Source organism: Artemia franciscana, chromosome 15 (genome assembly GCF_032884065.1).
Source record: "Artemia franciscana chromosome 15, ASM3288406v1, whole genome shotgun sequence".
NCBI lineage: Eukaryota > Metazoa > Arthropoda > Branchiopoda > Anostraca > Artemiidae > Artemia > Artemia franciscana.
In genome coordinates, this window is record NC_088877.1 from 31,832,034 (window position 1) to 31,851,734 (window position 19,701).

Here is a 19,701-nt window from a genome sequence, read left to right on the forward strand (position 1 = left end):
AAGTTTCAAGTGAATCAGTATACTCTATATATATATCTATATATGGAAAATACTTTCTAATTCTGATTCGAGCAAAGTGCAAAATGCTTACTTCTCTACTAGGCAGCTACCACTGTTGGTGGGAGGGATTTTGCACGGTCCACAGGCATTCAGTCCAGGTAATCATGCAGATTAAAAGTCTTTTGCATGCTCCTGAATTAAAATGGGTGCTGCTTGCCTACATTTCTGCTAAAAGAGCTAGCACTGGGGGTGGACTAACTACAGCTTGGCCAGGGCTAATTCTTGTGCTGTTATAATTTAGCTTACATTCGAACCGAGCCAAGAATTGGTTCATTTTTGCATTATCGAGTCCAATCGAATCCAAAGATACAATGAGTCCACAGCTCATTTTTGCGCCATGTTCGGACTTGATCTGTTTTTGACAGAGTATGGCTTTCACTTATTTTCTCATCGAATAAGGTTTTAGCTAGTTTTCCACCGTGTCAGCCCATAGGTTGGATTAGTTCATAATCCAACGCTGAGTAGGGACTCGACATGCTTTTGCACTGGTTTCTTGAAATCTCCTAGCTTCGACGAAGATCTACTTTTAGAAACGGATCAGTATTTGCATCGTTTTTGCACCAAGTCAGTAGCTAGGTGAATTAGATGGAAACTATGAGAGATTAGCAATACAAATTTCGACATTTCGTAGAAATCACAAGTTTCAACATAGCATATGAATTAATTTGTGCTCATTTTAAGGTTTAATATTGCTCTTTATTTTGTAGATTTTTTTTTTCAACGTAATTAGAAAAAGAAGACACGTATATGCGCAGAACCTTTTGGGGAGGGACGAGGGACATTTTTGGAGCGGGGCGAAACATTGAGAAGGAGGACGAGGGTTGAATGAAAGATATTAGAAATAATAGGACAACTCACTCGAATCTTGAGAGTTTAGAGTGGTGCCGGCACCAAAGACCCGTATCCCTAGATGTGAGCCTGAAAGAAGACAACCCTTTGGATTCAAAGGTCAGCTTTTTTAAGTGATTAATTTAAAATATATTTTGAAAACAAAACCAAAAACAGTAAAGAGCCATGTTAAAACCTAATCAAGCAGATATAATCCTGTAAAAATTCAAAACTAAAACGAATAGTTATTACATCAAACACAAAGACATGAAATGACGCAACAGATGGATATATTACACGTGTGTTTCATATATTCTATATACTCCATGTATCACCCATAGTTTTATATGCTATTTCAATCTATAAAGAGGCTGCCCCTTCCTCAACACTCACTCTTTACGCTAATTCTTGAAGTTCTTTAAAATGCTTCTCGTCCAAATTCAACGGCTCTTGTGTTTAGAGCAGTTCTTTCCTGAAAATTGTGACAAAAAGTCAAAGTTTAGCTTAAAGAGTGAGGGTTGAGGAAGGACCACCCCCCCCTCACATATAGAATAATTTCTGATCGTCTTAAGTTTGAATTTGCTCCTTACTTTCAGTTGAAAAATAATTGATTTTATAGCCTCTGATCATTTTTTTAATCAGCCTAGGATATCCCCCCCTTCCGTGGAAAATTACCCTGGAGAATACCCCCATAAGAAATTCCCCAATAACAAGTACTATATGAATCCCCAAGGACATAGTTATCGGAACTTTCAATTATGTTAAACCAAATGGCTATCTCAAAATTATAATCGGATGTCTTTGATGAAAAAAGAGACGTGGGGGGCTAGTTGCTCCCCTCCAGTCTTTTTGGTCACAAAAAATAGCACTAGAACTTCTAATTTTTGTTTGAATGAGTCCTCTCCCCATCTTCCAGGACCATGGGTTTGATACAATCACCCTGGATAAAACAAATAAAAGTGCATCCGTGATCTGTCATCTGACAAAAAGAAATACAAAATTCAACACTTTTTGTAGATAGCTCCTTTAAATCTGTATCGTACATGCTGAATCTGATAGTGTGGTTTTCATTAAGATCGCTTGACCTTTTTTTTTAATTAGGCAAATTTTCTTAGACTCGAAGCTTTTGATAGGTAGCTTTATGAATTTTATATGTTTGGAATCAGCATAAAATGCAAATTCTTTTTCTGTATCAATTGTTATCAGAACTCTTGTTTTTTAGAGTTTGGTTATTATTGGCCCGAGTCACTCCTTACTTACAGATCGTTACCACGGACTTGTTGATGAGATTGTTCATTTTGATTTTGATTAGATATCTTGGGGGTTACAGTTGCGCCAATTAGTAAAAAAGGGCACCATAGGGAACTGGTTAATCTCCAATATCTTTCGACTTTTATAATTGACACCAGAACTTTAAGGTTTCGAAAAAATTTTTTTCGGAATTAAGAAATAATGCATTCCCATGTATTTTTTCTCAATTCCTGGTTTTCCTCCTGCGGCCACTCTTTACTCTTTAATGTGTGCGACTCTTTAATAACAAGAGCTAACAGCTCATATGGCACTTGTGACGAGGCTGGAAGAGCCAAGAGCTCATATGGTATGAGCTCTAGCAAAATTCTAAGAATTAATAGAATGATTTAAAAGGAAAATCAGAGGCTTAATGCCGGTTGGGATTTAAAATCAAAGCTCCGAGTCACGAGGTCCTTCTAAATATCAAAATTCGTTGTGATCCGATCACCCACTCGTAAGTTATAAATACCTCATTTTTTCTAATTTTTCTCTCCTTTCAGCCCCCCAGATGGTCTAATCGGGGAAAACGACTTTATCAAGTCAATGTGTGCAGCTCTCTGACACGTCTACCAATTTTTATCGTCCTAGTACGTCCAGAAGCACCAAACTCGCTAAAGCACTGAACCCCACCCCCAAACTCCTCCAAAGAGAGCGGATCAAGTACGGTTACATCAATCGCGTATCTACGACATTTGCTTATTCTACCCACCAAGTTTCATCCGCTTTCTCCACTCTAAGCGTTTTCCAAGATTTCCGGTTTCCCCTCCAACTCCCCCAATATCAACAGGTCTGGTTGGGATTTGAAACAAGATTTCTGAGAAATGAGCTCCTAAATATCAAATTTCATTAAGATCCGGTCACCCGTTCTTAAGTTCAAAATACCTCAATTTTTCCAGCTCCCCCCAACTCCTCCCCTAATGACGCTGGATCTGGTCAGAATTTAAAATAGGAGATCTGAGTTTCGAGGTCCTTCTAAATATGAAATTTCATTGAGATCCAATCACTCCTTCGTAAGTGAAAAATACCTCATTTTTTCTAATTTTTCAGAATTAACCCTCCCCCAACTCCCCCAAATGGAGCAGATCCGTTCCAGTTATGTCAATCACGTATATAGGGCTTTTGCTTATTTTCCCCGCCAAGTTTCATCCTGATCCCTCCACTCTAAGCGTTTTCCAAGATTTGAGGTTCCCCCTAACTCCCCTCAGTGTCACCAGATCCAGTCGGGATTTAAAATGAGAGTTTTGAGACACAGTATCCTTCTAAATATCAAGCTTCATTAAGATCCGATCACCTGTTCGTAAGTAAAAAATACCTCATTTTTTCTATTTTCCGATTTAACTGTCCCTCCACCCCCCCTCCCCAGATTGTCGAATCGGGGAAACGACGATTTCTAGTTTAATCTGGTCTGATTTCTCATACGCCTGCCAAATGTCATCGTCCTAGCTTACCTGGAAGTGCCTAAGCTAGCAAAACCGGGACCGACAGACCGACAGAATTTGCGATCGCTATATGTCATTTGGTCGATACCAGGTGCCATAAAAACAACATTAGATCGTTACCTTTGATCTTTATAGCATTTTAGGTGCACAAATTAAAAGAAGAAAAAGAAGAAATTCAAAAGAAGACCCAAAAGAAGAAAAAGAAGAACAATTCTGAGATTGTGCCAATAGTAAAAATCACTTCGGAGAGGCAGGAGGAAAGTTCGGTGCGGTGTTGTGGGGAGCAATGAGTGTCACGAGGAGCCGAGACGGGGACTTTTAAGTTTAGGTTAATTTTTTTTCGCTGAAATTTGACCCTATTTTCTTGTGGAGAATTCCCTTGTCGTTCTTGAGGATCTACCCCTCTTTTTATCAAATGTGTAAGAATTGTTTATGATTTTAAATCTAGATATTGGGTTAAAAGAACAACTTTTTTGATTATCAAATACTCCCACCGATGAGAAAAAGTAGGGAAAATGCGGGAGTTTATTGTATAATTTATGAAAAATTGCAAATAATATACGGCCTATTGTTGGCTAATTTGGCTTAAGAAAAAACCGTTTAATGACTCTTCTACCGTGTTCAAAGCTATTTCATGTTGTTAATCCCGTTTTGAGAGATCGCCTGTATGATACCATATGTCAATTTTTAGCAAAGCAAAAAAAAAAAAAAAACCCACAAAACTCCCAGCTGATTTGAGGATACTCGGTCACTGTAACAACTGGCTGTTAGCCAGAGATTATACATATATGTATACACACACATGTATATATGTGTATATATATATATATATATATATATATATATATATATATATATATATATATATATATATATATATATATATATATATATATATATATATATAGATATATGTATATATATATATATATATATATATATATATATATATATATATATATATATATATATATATATATATATATATATATATATATATATATATATATATATATATATATATATATATATATATATATATATATATATATATATATATATATATATATATATATATATATATATATATATATATATATATATATATATATATATATCTGGCACGTGCGCAGGGGGGGGGGGGGGGCATTCGGGTCCCCCCCCCCGAAACTTTGTGAAATGTTAAATTTCCCCATGGTTTCTTGGGATTTCTGGCAAAAGTAGGACATTTATTAAGAATCTAGATACATGTGTGAAGCCTTTTTGGGGGGATTTTACTGCATGCCATTATCCGGTCAAGTCACTGCCCAATTATTAACCCATTTTTTGTCTAACTTTTTACCCTCTTTGAAGTAATTAGCAATTGTGCTATTATTTTTTATTTTTTTTTGTAAAGAGAGTTTGCTTTCCACAGCAAAATAGAATTATCCTTGATGTTAGGGATTTTGTCCCCCCCCCCTTTCAGGGTAAAGTACAGATTTCAATGGATCAATTTTGGAAACTGTCATTTTTAATTAAAATCTACATTTTTACAATAAAAGAACTACCCCCCACAGCATCCATATTGCACTGTTAACCCTAAAATTTCCCTTTCAGTGGGATATAATAGATTAATCACTGGTTCTAAATCGCTATGAACATAACCCGAGCCTAAAACGTACTTTTGAGGCTTCAGTCTTCTTCCCCCACCCCATCCGCTACAATACTACAGATTCAAGTTAGTCTGTATTTTCCGATATACGTGCTTTTCGCATTACTAAATAAAAAAGTGCTACTTTATATCTGCTGTTTCGAAGGTTTTGGCCCCCCCCCCCGAAAAACGATATATATTACTAATCGTTCTAAGTTCGTAAGAAGTTACTAAGTTACTGAGTTCTTAAGAAGCAAAACCCTTGTGTGCTTACAAACGAAGGACGCCCTCTTATTGGCACTAGCCTTCCTCCGAATTGTTTTACCCCCTTCCCCTAGATTCTGAAAAAAAAAACACCTTTTTTTATATAATTCGGGAAAAACTTTCGAGGAGCAATTGAGTATCAAACTAGAGAGTCTAAAATCTGACAATGTAGAGGATGGTTGGAATAATTTTAGAAAAATAGATTTGAAGTAGAAGATTGTGTCTTGAGGATGAAGGCTAGGAACGCAGCTAGGAATATTGGTGAAAATCTTCTAGGTTTAGTACCAGAGAGGAGAGGCTTGTACTGGAAGTTTTGAGCGATGGATCGTATAAAAATAAGAAGAAAGTAAGGAAAGTAGAGAACGCGTTAAAACGTGAATCAGGAATGTATGATTGCTGAAGATGCAGCCAGACGGCATAAACGTGCAATATTATGATGGCATGTACAAATAGAGAGGGAATCGTCAATCTGAACTTATCCCTGTTAAAGATAGAATTAAGTAAAAAAAATGAGTTTTTTCAGCTGAAAGTAAGGAGCAAAATTAAATCTTAAGACGAACAGAGATTATTAAATATATGAAGGGGATTGCCCCTACTCAACACCTCACTCGTCATGCTAAAGTTTCTTAGTACTTTAAAAAAGGCTTCCTTTTGTTCTAATTAAATGACGCTTGTGTGTCAGGAGTCGTTCTTAAAGAATTGGGACAAAATTCAAAATTTAGCGTAAAAAATAAGGTCTCGAGGAGGGGGCAATTTCTGATTGGTTTTTAAATAATGCCAGGAAGTTCAGCCCCAATCCCACGGAAATATCTTTTAGAAAGTTCAATCCCGGTGAAAATTTACCACAGAAAATTACCCTCAACAACTCAACATGTAAAATTGAGACGGAAAAGAGAAAGCAAGACATAATAAAATGTATTTTGTATAAGAATTCTGGCAAATTCCCACAGTGTATAATTTCCTCTGACAAGTTCACCCCCACCCCCGGGAATAACACAATAACAAACACTGTATGTAAACAATTGGTAAGTTTTGCGACTTAAAGACCTTTCCCCTGGGGCCGTGGGGGGGGGGGGTTCATGTAATATCCAACGGTATAGATATCGGGCCTTTCAACTATGATACGCAAAGTGGCTATCTCAAAATTTTGATCGGACAATTTTGGGAAAAAGAGGGGGAAGGGGAGGGGCCAGGTTGCCCTCTAATATTTTTTTACTTAAGAACGACACTAGAACTTTTAATTTCCGTTCGAAGGAATCCTGTCACGATATTCTAGGACCACTGGATCAATACGATCATCCATGGAAGAAAAAACAAAAAACCACGCATCCGTGATCCTTCTTCTGGCAAAAATACAAGATTCGACATTTTTACAGATATGAGCTTGAAACCTCTACAGCAGAATTTTCTGATACGCTGAATCTGACGATACGATTTTCATTAAGATTCTATGATTTTTAGGGGGTGTTTCCCTTTTTTTCAAATATCAGGCAAATTTTCTCAGGCTCGTATTATTTAATCGGTAAGACTAAACTTAATAAAACTTATATATCAGAAATCAACATAATAAGCCGATTGTCTTGATATATCCATTGGTATCAAAATTCCGTTTTTTAGAGTTTCGGTTACTATTGAGCCGGGTCCCTCCTTACTTAAAGTTTGTTTCCACGAACTGTTTGATAGGTCCACAATTAGTAATAAGAAAAGAGTTGAAGAGAGATGGGTAGAAGATTCTAAGAATATGCTAAACTGTTATAAAATTAGAGGAAATAATGAAGAAAAGAAACAATTGTGACACTTTTGGCGCTTTGGAAATGAAGTGATAAAAATACCCTAAATGCTTATAGTATGATACATGAGTTTCTTTTATAGGTGGTGATTGTGAGGTCAGAAATAAATTACTGAAGATTACGGTATATGATTTTTGAAACAGGGGAAGTACCTAGTGGTCTTAGAAAAACTTTACTTAAACCCCTATATAAGAAAAGTGGTAAGAGTCAGTGTAAATAATAATAGAGGCACTAGCTTAGTTATCTGTAGGAAGCAAATTACTCAGTAGGATATTTTTTAGACTTAAAGATGATGTAGTTAAATTTTAAGGGAAAAGTGTAATTTAGGAAGGGGAGAGTATGTGTTGATCAAATTTTTATTCTTGGAGTAATAATTCAAAAGTGCCTGTGTCATCAGCCCCTTTTAGCTTTCAGTCTTTTGGATTATGAAGAAGCGTTTCATTCAGCCGATAGAAGAGCTTTAGTGAAGGTTCAATCCTTGTATAGCATACCAGATAAACACATTAAGGTTATTATTGTTCTGTATGAGGATAACATTACTAGGGTTAAGGTAGAAAATGAGGTTAGCAGCTGGTGTTGTATTAAATCAGGAGTTTAGCAGGCTTGCGTCCTATCGCATTTCCAAGGATCATTTCGATGGACTTTATCCTAAGCAAGACGGCAAAGGCTATGGGAGAGCTGATGTACACTTTAAATTTTTTGACTTTTTAACTTTAATAAATCAAAAGTATTGAGGCTTTAAGGAATAAACATCAATATATGTATATTAAACTGTCAATCCACATTCGTTTGTTTTTGTTTTCAGTAAAGTGCAAATTATGTTCTGGTCTTGAGAAGGCATGGGAGTTGTCAACCCTAGTCATCTTACTATCTGCTCATTTTGAGTTTGACTCTTCTATTTAATGTCATTTCTGCTCATTTTTGGTTTCATTTATTTATTGATGGTTACTTGTGGTAGTTTTATTCTTGGTAAATTATTCCATTTTATTTCTTCTCAGTTTTTGTTTAACAGAGTTCTTTTATTTTTCTTTGAAATACATATTTCGTTGAAAATTTTTTAAAAATTAATTACAATAAATAACCGAGTCAAACTCAAAACGAGCAGAAACTAATTTGAGCAGGGCTGATTCACCTTTGCCTTCGGAGACCAAAACATTATTTGCCCTTTAGTGAAAACAAATTACATTAAAAATTTTTTTTTTTACTTTTTAACTTAAATTAATCTAAAATTTTTAAGACTTTAAGGAGTAAATATCAGCATGTATATTAAATTATCAATCCACAATCTTGGTTATGACCACTGTAGATATATATAAATTCCTATATTATGGTTATGACGGTGTTTTTCTCTCTCGATATTATGAGAAACAGAAACATTCAACTCGAAATGAAACGTTAATTTCGGAAATTTTAAAAAAAATGTTTGTGAAGGACTGGAATTTTAGTTCTAATGGTTGAAATATGAGAAACAAGAATTCTGTAGCTTATTAAATAAAAGATAATAAATTCACGTGAAAGAAAAGGGCGAATTTAAAGTTTTAAACGAACCGATATTCTATACTCCCCTCAACATCCGCTCTTTATGCTGAAGTTAGAGAAGAACTCTTCTGAAAGCATTTGAAATGCAAAAATATTGCTGCAAATGTGGTAATTGCAATTGTTTTATCTACTGGTTGCCTTCCGCAACATTTAAATGAAACATTTTATTGTTTTAAGGCAATTACATCTAAATGAGCTCTATCATTCTTACGGCGCCATGATAAAAATTTCACGTTATTGTCGCATGGCGTCATTCACGTCAGAAAAGTCATTTTTGAAGCACCAAGATAAATAAAATTCTAACTTACCGTAAAGAATGAGGGGGGTGAAAATAGTAGCATTCCCCGCTATACCAGTGTTACCAGATATCTGTTTTAAAGTTGCGCCGCCATAAAAGTGAAAATGCGCCCAAAAGGCTTTTTTTTAGTGAAAATGCGCCAAATGAACCATCAAAAAAATAATGCGATGAATTGAAAAATTCAATGCGCAACCACCTAAAAAAAGCGCCCAAAAGGTGTAAATGCACTCCATCTAGCAACTCTGCACAATACGGGTCTATCGTACTGATTATGTTTTTTTGATATTGTTTGTAAAGGCTTGGTCTTTTTATTAACTTTTCTCATTTAGTGTCAAGGCTGAAGCGGTAGCTGCAACCTAGTAAAGAGCGAACCACAGCCCATAGTAACCAAAAGCTAAAAAACACGTTTTGAAAAAAAACTGCCAAGTGAAAAATTGCCATCTGATGCTGACTCAGGAATGATAACTATTATTTCGGTTCATATTAAAAGTAAAAGTTTATTGCCCAAAGAAATTTATGGTGATTTCGAAAAAATATGGTGATTTCGAAAGCCTCAAACCCCTCAAAAACGGCGTCAGATCAGTAAGCTAAGTCCCTTCAGTAACCTACTGAAACATTAGCAGGCTACCACACCATTGTAGATAGATGTTTAATGGCTCAGTTAAAAGCTATTGCTTATAGTTACTAGGTTTTGAAAAATTCTACCATCTATTAAATTTCAGAGATTTCAATGTTAACTAGTTTCCGGGTAGAATTAACCTAGTAAAGACCGAACTACAGTCCATAGTAACTAAAAGTTAAAAAATGTTAAAACGGTCTTTTTTTCTTCTTTTTTCCAGGACTAGCGGGTTACTAGAGCATCATATAGAGATGCTTAAGAGATCATTCAAAAGCTATATCTTATATATACTTGGTTTATATAAATTCCACCATCTGTGAGTACCATATGGCATGACAAAAGGCACTTTTTATGCTGTTTCTCGTGGGCTTGGGCTACCAGGCTACCAGAACATCTTAGATAAAAAAATTCGGTACGCTTTATATATTTTTTGGGAACACCCCCACCCCAAACAAAATACCTGGATACGCCCTTGTCTGAAGATTACTTTTTTAACCAAATAAAATTACCAAAGGTAATTGTATTCTTATGCCATTTTTCAAATAAAACAGGTTGAGGAAGATCCGCAGTACCACGTTCGAGCAATATCCCCATTCAGCAACACCAATGGAAGGAGAGGGCTTCCAACCCTCTCACCCCTTGGAGATCTACAATATGTAAAACTACAAGGTTTTGTAATATTGTAGAACAAATTTAGGCCTTTGTTGAAAATAATTTTTTAACCCTCCTAAAATTTTTCAGAACTCTCCCTAGAGAAATTTCTACCTAGCACCCTTACCGAAACATCTGAGATACGCCATTTTTTCCCTCCAACATGCGAAACTCAAGTCTCAATTACTCAAGCTTGTTTGCTTTTGTTTATAAGTTTAATGTATTTGTATTCAATATCGTCATCTGTATATAACTTGTATATTTTCAATCATTAGGTCAAATGAAAGCTTTGATTTAAAGGGTTTATAACTTTTATTATTTATAATAGGCAAAAGCTTATTACAGCAAAAGCTTATTAATGCAATAATATGTACGAGAAAAATATAAAAAGAGAAACAAAATACTTCTCTCTGGAAGGGAAAACCTAATTCAATGTGTTTTTCTATAGTTGGACTTGATGACTCTTCGTTAATTCTTATTGAAGTCAGAGAACAAATTTCGTTTTTCTTAGAAGGTGATGCAGGAGAAAGTAATTCTCTTGGGAGGACAATACTATAAAAAAGTTTCTAGATTATTTCCAGAGAATTTTTTCCTGTTTCGTACACATTTCACAGTGAATATTCTAGACATGCCAGCCCGCAACGTGCAAATTATGTTTCGAAAAACATCATCAGTGACTTTATTTGGAAGGCCCAGGCCCGTGATGGAGAATTTGAGGAAACTTACTATCGAACTTTCTATCATTTTGATTTTAATAAACTCATGATTCTTGCCCCCTATACTGCAGAGACAAGCCATAAATTTGTAAATACGCTACTTACTCAAGTTTACGCTGTGTAAAACTCGAGAAAAACCGGTTTCTTTGGGGGGGGGAATAAAGTATAGCAGGTCTACATGCAAAATGTGTTAGGCAAAATTATTCTGCATATTATGAAGTAAGAATTGTTTTCTGACTTCTAACTGTCTCAATACTTCAATCCCCCCCCTTGTGTGCAAATATATAGCCCAAATTATGCGTTCCCCATCTATTCTGTCACTTATCTATTGAGCATGTTAATACACCACTTATAGTCATTAATATTTGTTTTCATATTCTCTCAAGAATAAAGTCTGTTTGAGAGAAATATTAATATCTTAATTTGTGAGATATCAGTCACCGTAAAGGTCATCTATTATTGGCTTAAAGAATAGGTTTATGATTTACTTTTATCCGAATAACATGCAACAAAAACTATAACAAAATAGCCTTAGACCAGGAAATTCAAATATTGGCAGCTTTACTAGCAAAAAAAGGTCCTAAACTTTGCTAAGCAGTCTCTTTGAACTAGCACGTTGCTTGAAGTACATTAGTTTAATCAATGCGAAAAATTGCTCTATTAGAACTTGGAGCTTAGGGTCTGTCACTGTTTACTATCCCTACCTTGCAAAGGGAATAACAATCATAGTGTTGAGTGACGTGTTTATGATCTGAGAAAAAACAAACAATCTAGCCACCTTCACCTATATTTTTTCGCAACAAAATAGCGGTATAATGCCTAAGGCAACTAGAAGCGTTACTCTTCCGCATTCTAAGTGTTTGTAAATGCTGAAAAACCACAATTTTTTTCATATACCTTTTTTTTAATTACTGTTCCATTGCTGGAAGCGCGCAAGTCTCTTTACATGAACGGAACAAATCGCCTGGAGATTCAAGTACCGTTTGATGACAAGTCCGCCTTGCCTCTCGGAGGAACCAGATTTTAGTTTGGATGAAAAATTCGCGCGGTGAAGTTAAGTCAGGCCTACCGACTGGATTTATAAAGAGTTAACCCTGGATTTATTGATACAATCGTACTGTAGGTGATTTAATCATTTTGGATATTTGTTGTATAATTAATATGGGTTAAATACTAGATTAGCTGTCCCCTATCTTAGCGAGGTAGCTTCGAAACATTGACATACTTGCTTGAGTCCAAAAGAATAAATCTTTTGAATGACAGGTGTCTAAGAGCTAGTCACTCACATTTAGAACCGATAGATTGATTCAAAATTATTTAAATGGTATAAACGAGCGAAATCCAGTAGGCTACTTTGAAACCCCAAAGAAAGGAAACTGTCGTTACTAGATTAGCCTATCTGATGATGAAGTTGACGTTATCCCATGGGGTTGTTACGTCCGTATATTGTAAATTTATTTCCGAACTCAAGTTAGGTATACCCTCGAGCTGGCACGTACGCAGGGGGGGGGCTTCGGCCCCCCCCCCGAAATTTTGTGAAATGTTTAATTTCCCCATGGTTTCTTGGGATTTTTGGTAAAAGTAGGAAGTTTATTAAGAATCTAGGTACATGTGTGAAGCCTTTTTTGGTATTTTACAGCATGCAATTATCTGGTCAAGTCACTGCCAAATCATTAACCCATTTTCTGTCTTAACATTTTACCTTCTTTGAAGTAATTAGCGATTGTACTGTTTTTGTTGTTTGTTTTTCGTAAAGAGAGTTTGATTTCCACAACAAAATACAATTATCCTTGATATAAGGGCGTTTATCCCCCCCCCTTTTCAGGATAAAGTACTACTTTTAATGGGTCAATTTTGGAAACTATCATATTTTCATTGAAATTGACGTTTTTGCAATAGAAGATCTACCCCCCCCCCCACAGCACCCATATTGCACTGTTAACCGTAAAATTTCCCTTTCAGTGGGATATAATAGATTAACTCTGGTTCTAAATCGCTATGAACCTAACCTGAGCCTAAAACGTACTTTTGAGGCTTCAGTCTTCTTCCCCCCATTCGCTACAATACTACAGATTAAAGTTAATCTGTATTTTCCGATATACGTGCTTTCTGCATATATTAAGCTACTAAATAAAAAAGGGCTACTTTGTATCGGCTGTTTCGAAGGTTTTGGGCCCCTCCCCAACAAAAAAAATCTGCGTACGTGCCTGCCCTCGAGTTATACAAATTTTTTTATCCTTAATCACGGGCATTATTGACAAATTTTATGAGCCTAGCCAAATTCAATTTTGATAGAATTCTGGGCGAGGGGAATTCAACTTTCTTTATAATTTAGAAATTAACTTTCTGAAAATAATTTAGAGCCTAGATTCCCCGGAAGGTGATAGAAAGCTCCTATCTTCACCCCCTTCTCATCCCACTTACGACTTAAAAAAAACTCGCCTTCAAAAAATTTTAGGCTAGCCTAAGTTAAAGGTTTGTTGCTAGGTCTAGTCTATCTTGGAAACTAGGCCGAGTTGTTAGGTGAATGAAACTCTCAGGAATGCACCCAGAGCCTTAATGAACTGCTGGGAACAAATTTTGAAGCACCAACCTCCACTTCTCCCTCCAAAGATCACTGAACTTAGACGACCTTTAACAAACTTTGTATTATAAAAACTAAACCTTACTAAATAAATCTTCTGCTCAAATGAGGCACAAGAAAAGTATTTTGAGCCTCATACCTTTGCTTAATCCTAATTTATAAGGTTTTGAAGATCTATTAAACTGCATCTAAAATTTTGGGGGGAAAACCCTTGGTATGGCTTGAAATTCTGCTAAAATAACAAATTGTATTCAAAAAATAAAACTAAAGCCAATGAAAGAGTTTAAAGACTCATAAGGTAAAACATTGGTAAAATTATAGCAGTTCATATAACTGGCTTACCAAATAAATGAATATACTGCTCGATTTAACGCTATGAAATATACTACTATGATTTTACCTTATTTGATCCTTAGTTTTGATTTTAGTATGCTTTTCTTTGACTCAGTGCCGTTAATTCATGATTTTTCTTGGGGAGGGCGCAAAATGTATTACAAATTGGAGGAGGGGAATTTATTGTTTTTTTTTTTATTGAAAAAACCAATAGAAGGCATTTTAAAAAAAAATGAAAATCATCCCTAAGGAAGATTCTTTCAAAATCTGGAAGAGCTCACGACCCCCATTGTTTGGCTCTATTTTAGTGGTTGGGCCGTACATATGGAAACAGTATAAAATTCTGAAAACTAAACTAAAAAATTGTAAAATACTTATGTCATTCCTTAAGACGTTTCCCTGTATTTTACCCCATCCCACTAATGCGCAAATTTATATCCCAAATTATATATTCTCCATAAATTTTCCAATTGTAACTCTTCTCTTCAAATTAGTTTTACGACTACAAACAACGGCACGAAGCAGCGGAACCGTGCGGCACACACGGCGCTCCGACATGTACACCAGGCGGTGAAAAGTCGGCAACCCCTCGAACTAGACTAAGTAGTCATGTCCACAGATTGTGTTTTCCGGGGGAGGTGAAAAACAAATTAAAGTACATCCGTATTAGCCAGTACACACTCGATAAGTTTGCTGAAGGTAAGAACTAGAAAAACCGGTTCCATAGCCACAAAGATAAATGACAGGTGACAGAATGCATTGGACTTGTCCAATTCGGCTACATGTTTCCACATAAGGGGTATGGGGGTAAGGTTAGGCTACTTTCACATACCCTAATGTGCAAATATATAAGCCAAATTATATTATGGTAAATGTTTAGTTTCCTTCCAAGGGCTCTAAAGTGTGTTTTACTGCATATAGTAAGATTCTGATGATCGCATATTGCTTCTTTGTCATTATTAGAGAAGCGCATGCAGTTTTTAGCTTTCTAAATTCCCCTCCAACGAGACAAAAATGCGTAAAGTGGGCTCGCTTACAGGTAACATTACCTATAGAGTGAAGCTTATTAGTCCATAAGCCCCGCGGGCAGCGGGGCGACGTCTGTATTTTATATTTAACTAAACACGAAACTAAACATTTACCTATATTATTACATAAACTAAAGCATTATATTTTCGTCATATCGTTGTACATTTCATTAGTCTTATGTACCGCAATACGATACCTAACTTCACTTCTCGAGTGTATACTGGCTAATACAGAAGTATACAAATTAAAAGCCGGAGATACCTTATCAAAACTAAAAATGTCAGTTATACGATCTTGCTGGTAAAATTTTTCAAAATTGGAGTAAGAAATATTTTATGGTATTGAATGACGTACATTCAGTGAAAAAAATTCTTCCGAAAGGGTTTGTATCTAGCCGAACAGACAACTTCAAAATTTGGAAAGGGAAACGGCTTTTATTATCATCAGAATTTTACTAATCATTTAGAAAGTCTTTTAGTGGTTGTATTTTGAAACTATGCTTACGCTGCACTCTGAATGCTCGTTTTCCTTATTAACATTTTTTTTTTCAGCTTCGCCTTTGCCTGTTCTCCTGGCTACCCAGCTAGTGTCAAAACCCCTCACAATTTATGTACTAGGTTTACATATTTTCCGTCAAATTCACAGATTTGCCCAAATAAAATTCACAAATAAATAGGGTAGCCATGATCCATATAGACAGGGCCATATCCGGGTTTTTTTTTCGAGAGTGGGTGGAGGGGGGGTAACAAAATAATTTTTTCTGGGGGTTACAAATATAAGTCTAAAAAAGGCATAAAACATTTTCTTATCTTCATTTTGCTACGTTTTTACGAGTCGGACAACCATTACGGGGTGGAGGGGTTAAAACCCCCTGACTCCCTGGATGCGGCCTTTCCTATAGGGGTAAGTTTATGTCTGTAGAAATTTCTATAAACAAATCCATCTCAAAATATAAGCCTTTCCACCTTATTGCATTTGACAGAGGGATGTACAAGAATCAATTTAGTTACTATAGATCAAAAAGTCTGAAGGGCCGGACGCACATAGTTTTTTTCGGCGGCGACTTGCAAAGAAAACGGTGCCGATTTGAGTGTGAAAAATTTTCTAGTTTTCAGTGCCGATTTACAAAAACGGCACCGAATTTCATCATGATCATAAAGAAACCCATCAATCGATTCCTTCTCTTCAACAGGAAAAAGAAACGAACTAAATAATAATAATATGAATAATTAAATATTCAAAGAATTTCATAACTTAATAATGAAATAATTTAAGATTTAGTTAAATTTTTAATGGAGTAAAACTTTAAAAAGAATAAAAATTCTAATAGTAAAGGAACTTAATAATAATAAAAGAAGTAGCCTAAATAATAATTTGTGATCAATCATGCAACTATTGATAACATGCAGTTGACGATATATTCATAATGTTTGGTTTTGAGAAATGTGAACAAAGTGCATTGATTTTTTACCGCTACCGTTTGCATACTGAGCTGCTCAAATTAGTGCCAGAAGAAAGCTATGTGTGTCAGGACCTTTAGCTAAAGACTGTTGGGATTGAACTGTATTAGACGGCACTAGGTGTTCACATTAGCGGATAAAGTTAGATGTTTAAACATATATTGATGAATATATGGATGTAGCAGCATTATGATTGTAAAAAAAAAATTCTTCAATAACCATTGGTTTAGAAGGTTTCGAACCCAGTAACTGTTCCATCTAGGGGTTGTGTTATCATTGCCTGTCTCACCAACTTTTTTTTTATGTCGTGTGTATCATTTTTATTTTGGAAATGATCCGGTTTAAATAAAGTATCTACAAGAGAAAAAGAAAAATTACTGTCACAACAATTGGGTTACAAGTAAATTTTCTGTTTCTCTGAGCTACCTTCTTCTCAGACATTACCATTTTGAATTGTTGTGCACCATTTATAAAGTCTTAAATTTCTAAGACTATTTATTATTTAACAGCTTTTTAGTTATTTATTATTTTTTACTCTAATTATTTAATTTTTCTATGTGTAGTTTATACATTTCTAAATTCTAAGTAAATCTATCAAAGTGAGCATCTAAGAAATGAAGTCTTAATTTTACTATTAAGTTTTATGCCTAATCATTTTTCTTGTTAAATAAACTGGATAAAACATAGACGAAGAATCTTGGATATGCAAGGCTTTACATGTATAAATTTAGGCTACGAATATGTATAAAGCAACCATAGAGTAAATTTGCATATTTGTAGAAACTGTTAAAAAAAGGATATAATTCCAAAGTGTAAATAAGAATGTAGGTTACACAAATATAAAAGCGTGGGGATCAACTGTAAAGAGTGTGTGGGATTGGTATAAATAGATGAAACAGGATAAAGGTTTTTAAATTCACTGAAATCGGTCGCCCACATTCATAGACGGCTTAATATAAATTGTCAATCAATTTATTTTATTGATACATTTTATCAAATCTTTCAGTTTTCAAGTTATTATTGTAATTTTCATGAGACGTCATAACAAAACTTAATGTAACAAAATGTGAAAAAAAAATTTCGAGAATTGTTTGTTCTTACTGGAATGGGGGTTAAATTCACTTACTCTTCGTACATGTCCCTACCAGATTTGAGGGCAACATCAAAGAAAAGTAAAGTTTACTTTAAAAAGAAAGTTATCACTCCAAAGATTATATATATTTTGGCTTAAAATTCAATACAAATGACCAATCGGTTTTGTGTTCTTTTTACTGACTTTTAATAGTCAGTAAATTTGATATTTACATCAAATTAGATTGAAGTCAGTTATAGTCAGAAGATTCAACATTCAAGTTGAACAGTCAGTTGAAGTCATAAGATTGAAAGTCAGTTAATTTGATATAGCAACTACTGGTAAATAAAACAACGGTTAAAAAAGGCGGAGTCATTGGGCTTCCCCGCAAAAGTTGGGAAAAAATGCCAAAATTTTCCTTCTAACTTTCCTGAAAAAGAATGTAAAACTAGGGCTAGAATATTGTGTTATGAGGTGAAAATGGGTCTTGTGATTTTAGAGGGCCTTGATGCGAAACATTGAGGAGCGCCATGTATAAGATAGTTTCGAAAATGGTTGCGTTTCATCAGATGTGTTGATAGATAAAGGATATGAATCCGATAGCTATGGGGAGAAGTGGATTTGTAACTTAAATGGTAATAATCCAGAGGAATTGTCTAAGGATTGTTTTGGATACCCGTCTGACTAGCCCTATTTCAAACTGTAAGATGAACGAAAATTGTGGTTCAATCCCGCTCTCTAGGGCTACAATGAGAGAAAGGTTGAAATGGCTCGGTCATCTTTTGCGGATGAAGGATGACAGATTGCCAAAGGTAGTCCTTTCGGCCCACCATCTAGGGCAAAACGATAAGTAGGTTGTTCTCGAATTGAGTGGGAGGATGTCACAAGGAAGAATTAAAAAAAAATTGGAAGTTCTTGTGAGGGCTTAAAGAGAAAGGCCTTAAAAATATTGGGATTGCTGAAGAATGGGGGTTCCTGTATTAGTCTAAGGTAACCTGGTGCTGCAGTATTAGTAGTAGTAGTAGTATAATTCGTGTGCTGCAACTCAAAAGACGTTATTAGAAAGCATTCATCTTTGGTTTTTGTTATTAACCATTAGTTGTGCAACTCAAAAAACGTTATTAGAAAGCATTCATTTTTGTTTTTTTTTATTAACCATTAGTTGTTCTTACATATGTTTTTCAGGCAGCAAAGTTACAAAAAACCTCCAATCACATTAAAGGTATTATTTTTTTGACTGACTAAAGGGGATTTAAAACTTTTGAAAAAATTCACTATCTCAAGAACCAAATAAGGTACGGGGAAAGGGATTGAAACAATCGATAAAATCTGCTTAGTTAAAATAATACGGGCTACAAATATCGATTTGACAATAACCGTCACATAACGTCTTTTGAACTGCCAGTGCTGAGTTTAGAATCGGTAAGATGATTTGGTTTTGCCTAAGAAACTTTTGGAAGACGGTCTTATTGAAAGTTGTAAGTTGCATTTGAACTTAGAAATAAGTTAACATTACGATCTGATGAAGGCCAGTTTCACAAACCAAAAAAATAGATAAGCGAATTCTACTTGGTCAAATCTTCTCCCCAAGTATTCAGTTTTAGGTGCAATCACGACCTTCAGAGGATGAGGGGGGGGGGTAACGTCGTAATTATAAATGCAAACAGTAGACATTTAAATGATTAGGGTGCTGCACGTAATTCTTATATTTTCTGTAGGACTTGTATATTCGGTTTTTAAGCCCCCTCCCCTAATATTGATTTATAGCAATGAAATCATGTTTTTAATTGCTTTAAATCATTTGGAATCATAAATGTAAACTATAGGCACTTAAACGTTGAGGGCGCTGCACGTAATTTTTGTATTTTTCTGTAGGACTTGGATATTCGTTTTTTAAGTTGTCCCCCTCCCCAAATATCGCTTTATAGCAATGAATCGATGCTTTCATTACTATAAATCATTCGAAATTATAAATGTAAACCACAGGCACTTAAATGTTCTGGGTGTTACATGCAATTTTTCTATTTTCTGCAGGACATGCATATTCGTTTTTAAGTTCCCTCCCGCAAATATTGCCTTTAGCAGCGAAATCGTGCTTT

At 35.1% G+C, this 19,701-nt stretch overlaps 1 protein-coding gene across 2 annotated transcripts in view; it reads left to right on the top strand.

Annotated features, from left to right (window-relative positions):
* Positions 1-12,130: 12,130 nt before the first annotated feature.
* The window catches only part of LOC136036355 (probable nuclear hormone receptor HR3), a 65,182-nt gene continuing 57,611 nt past the window's right edge, over positions 12,131-19,701 (top strand). For both annotated transcript variants that reach the window (XM_065718520.1, XM_065718521.1), the window contains exon 1: positions 12,131-12,243. The gene's annotated coding sequence lies outside the window, so the exon portion shown is untranslated. The remainder of the gene's footprint in view (positions 12,244-19,701) is intronic.